Source organism: Delphinapterus leucas, chromosome 13, assembly GCF_059928025.1.
Source record: "Delphinapterus leucas isolate spDelLeu-1000000601 "Yukka" chromosome 13, BTC_Dleu_Yukka2, whole genome shotgun sequence".
NCBI classification, from domain to species: domain Eukaryota; kingdom Metazoa; phylum Chordata; class Mammalia; order Artiodactyla; family Monodontidae; genus Delphinapterus; species Delphinapterus leucas.
In genome coordinates, this window is record NC_143141.1 from 16,424,547 (window position 1) to 16,428,952 (window position 4,406).

Sequence of the window (4,406 nt, forward strand, 5' to 3'; positions counted from 1 at the left end):
TGTCTTTGCCCTCAGACAAAAATTTTTGCGTGCTATTTATTTCCCCTTTTCTCAAATTCTAGACTATTAATATAATACAGAATTTTAATTCTGTGTTATTATGTAAATACTTTTTTGGTATTTTAATTTTTTTGAGAAATACAAACAATTATTTTCTCTATATTAGTAATATGTAATATATAGAGATTTCTCTTACATCATCTTCTTTGTTTCTCCTATTTTAACATTTCCTCCAAAATGTTTCCAATGAAGTAACTATGTGTCAAATCTTCTGAAGTCTTTATCTAAGAGGTTTATCTACCCTGTTAACACACACACAAACACACAACACAAACATAAATAAATATATATATTCTCTCATTTGAACAGCAATTTGGCAAGATATAAAATTCTAGATTCAAAATTATTTGCATTTAGTGGAGAGGGATAAATTGGGAATTGGGATTAACAGATATACACTACTATATATAAAATAGATAGCCAACAAGGACCTACTACATAGCACAGGGAATTATATTCAGTGTCTTGTAATAACCTATAATGGAAAAGAATCTGAAAAAGAGAATATATATATATATATATATATGTCACTTTGATGTATACCTGAAATATTGTAAATCAAATATACTTCAACAAAACAAACAAAATTATTTACCTTTAATTCTTTAAAAATATTCCTTTATTGATTTCTCAACTCCAGTGTTGCAGTTAAGAAGACTGAGGTCAATATGATCTTTCCCTTTGAATATGATGTTCTCTTTTTTTGTTTTTCCGGAGATTTTAGAATCTTCTATTTATCTTTGATTTTCTTAAATTTTCCTATAAAATGACTTTTCATCTCTCTTTTGATCTTCTATAGAGTTTTCCAGTCAGATGTTTCCTTCCTTCCTTCCTTCCTGTTATTCTGGGGAATTTAACTCAATTATTCCTCCAAATATTTTCTTCTATTGGATGTTTTTTCCTTCTGTGATTCCTAGTATTCAGACACTGGCACTTAAAATTTTTATCAGTTTTTTGCCTTTCCTCCTTTTTTCTGGAATAACTCTTTAACACGATGTTACCACCTGGTAATTTGTTCTTTTGCTGTATTCACTTTTTTTCTTTACCAGTGTATTTACTCATAGGTAGCCCAACTGCAAGACTAAGGGCATAGTCTTCCAGACTGCCAAGTCAGCCCAGGATTTCTGACACTAGCTGCAAGTTTATGCGTCCCCAGGGATACCCTCACTTCACACTACCTAGTTATAAGTTCAAGGGTCACCATGGACTTCCCCAGATTCAATAATTTGCTAGAATGACTTACAAAACTCAGGAAAGTGTTGTAGTTATGATTATAGTTTTATCATAGCAAAAATATAACAAATCAGAACTGGACAAAGGAAGAGATGCAGAGGGTGGAATCTGGGACTAGGAGGCTCCGAAATGTAAAACTTCTGTTGTCCTTAGGGCTCATTACCCTTTTGACTTTGGTATGTGGCCATACGCAGAGTACTCCCAGCCTAGGAAGCTCAGCCCAGTGTCAGTGTCCAAAGTATTTATTGAGGTTTCATTACATAACCATTATTGATTGAGTTATTGCCCATACAATTGAACTCAATCTCCAGCCACCCCCCCGCCCCCGCCCCAACCACCAACCAACCCTCTAATTGCAAGGTTGGTCTTTCTGCTCTGGGCAGCCCCCACCCTGAGTCATCTTATTAGCATAAACTTTCAGTTTCAAGGGGACCATCAGGAATAACAAAGACACTTCCTTCATTTGGGGAATTCCATGCATTTACAGGTTATTTCCCAAAGACCAAATATCTCTTTGGGTAAAGTTAATTTTTTGCTGTGCAGTGTTGGTTCATTTTGAAAATTGTCTTTCCATACCCAATATTTCTAACTAGATATCTTAAATTATTTTTTTAAATGTTGTTTCATATCAATATTATAGATATTATATATATATAATATCTATAGTATATATAATATAAAATATATATTTTATAATATAAAATATAATATATATATATATATATTTTTTTTTTTTTTACGCAGGCCTCTCACTGTTGTGGCCTCTCCAGTTGCGGAGCACAGGCTCCAGACGCGCAGGCTCAGCGGCCATGGCTCACGGGCCCAGCCGCTCCGCGGCATGCGAGATCCTCCCGGACCGGGGCACGAACCCACGTCCCCTGCATCGGTAGGCGGACTCTCAACCACTGCGCCACCAGGGAAGCCCCTACAGATATTATATTTACTATAAAATTTCTTGTTCTGTTATTTTTATTTTGTTTTATTTTCATTTCTCTAGAGGTGGGTCAAAAAATATCTTGTGGTGATTTATGTCAAAGAGTGTTCTTCCTATGCTTTCCCCTAAGGGTTTTATAGTGTCCGGGCTTACATTTAGGTCTTTAATCCATTTTGAGTTTATTTTCGTGTATGGTGTTAGGGAATGTTCTAATTTCATTCTTTTACATGTAACTGTCCAGTTTTCCCAGCATCACTTATTGAAGAGGCTGTCTTTTCTCCACTGTATATCCTTGCCTCCTTTGTCGTAGATTAGCTGACCATAGGTGTGTGGGTCTGTTTTGTTTAATATCTCTGCCTGTGATGGTATCTATTATATAGTTCATTGTTTCTTTTGTTTTTTCAGCTTTATTGAGGTATAACTGGTATACAAAAAACTGCACATAATTAATTTATACAATTTGGTGGGTTTGGACAGGTGAATACACTCACAGTACCACCACCACAATCAAGGGAATAAACCTATCCATCACCTCCAAAAGCTTCCTTGTATCCCCACCCCACCCCCTTTTTTGGTAAGAATACTTAATGTGAGATCTACAGTTAATGAATATTGGGGTGCAGAATGCCTTACTATTAATTGTAGGCACTGTGTTGTACAGCTGATCTCTGGAGCTTACTTCACTGTTTTCTTCTGAAGTGGTTGTACTTCTTTGTTGTCAAGGTCCTTGTTAAGATAAAGGGATGAACATCAGAACGCTTTTTTGTGACAACCCAGGTGAGTTCAAAGGAGAAGAGGGAGAGCTCTCATGTGAAGAACTACAGAAAAGCACAGGTCATCACTCTTCCTCTACACTGAACAGCTCTTCAGTGAGCATTTTATTCTCGGCTGCTTCTCCTCACCCCTATGTTGGGGAGGAGACTTTCCCCACTGAGGTTTGAGAAGAAAGGGGCAGGGGACTGAATACCTGGGCTACTTTTCACTGCTCCTCTCTGAGAGCTTCTGTGCAGCCATGCTGAGTTTTAAGGAGTGGGCATTGTTGGTCTCAAGGCAACAGCTGGACTCAAAGGGCTTTTCCTATTTTTTTTTTCTTTTTTGTTTTATTTTACATAAAAAGGGTTTTATTTGCAGGGGAGCAGGACTCTAGTCAAACGAGCCAAATCCCATGTCGTCATCTGACTCCTTCCTCCTTCTTCTCCTCCTCTGCTGCTGCTGGGGCAGAACCCGCAGCAAGAGCTGCAGCTCCTGGGGCAGCAGACACGACCACAGCCCTGCCAGCGGGCATGCTGACCAACTTGTGGATACCCTGGGCAATGACGTCCTCAATGTTCTTGCCGTTCAGCTCACTGATGACCTTGTTGAGCCGGTCGTCGTCCGCCTCAATGCCCACGCTGTCCAGGATCTTCTGGATGTCCTTGGCGCTGGGGGAGGTATTGCCCCCAAGGGCGGCCAGGAGGTAGGAGGCAACGTAGCGCATCTTGGCGGCGGCAGAGGAGCCTCGCGCGTGCGATCTCGGCGGCGTCAGGGATGGAAAGGGGCTTTTCCTAATTTAGCCTTCCTGATCCCACTGGCTGGACCCCATCTCCTATCTACGCAATATTTCAAACAGCTCTCCCTCTCTCCAAGTGCTTCCCACAGTTGTCTCTTATTCCTCAGGTTTCTAAGTTTCAATAGTTCCCCCACGTACCATTGATCTTAGGAGAAGGAGCCAGCAGGCTGTGCTAATTCTGCTTCTTATTGTAAATCAGAATCAAATACTAGTTTTTGACCCATATCACAAAGAAGAGGCATTATAGTTTAAGTTAAAGTGCTCAAGAATCTATCCTAATAAGGAGTTAAACCAGATTTCAAACTTCACTCAAATTCAAAGTCTGTGTTCTTTCTATTTTTCTGTCTCTAGGAGGGTTTAGACTAGACTGAATTTACCTTTTTGTGGTTTTGTAGCAATTAAGCCTTTCTTTTTAAACCTACTCTCATTGCTACCTGAGGAAAAAGAAGTTGGTATGGGTTATGAAATGTCTGCAGAGTGGAGAACTCTCTACAACTTTGCAAAAGAACAATTTTAATAATAAACAGCAGCATTGACCCCTCTGTGTTTTTCCACAGAGCAATTTCATTGCTGGTTTGTTTGACCTTGAAACCTTGTGCCACCGCTTTGCACAATTAGCAGACTCTAAAT

At 39.2% G+C, this 4,406-nt stretch overlaps 1 pseudogene; it reads right to left on the bottom strand.

Annotated features, from left to right (window-relative positions):
• Positions 1-2,979: 2,979 nt before the first annotated feature.
• On the bottom strand, positions 2,980-3,902 carry LOC149747699 (large ribosomal subunit protein P2 pseudogene; annotated as a pseudogene).
• Between the last annotated feature and the right edge of the window lie 504 nt (positions 3,903-4,406).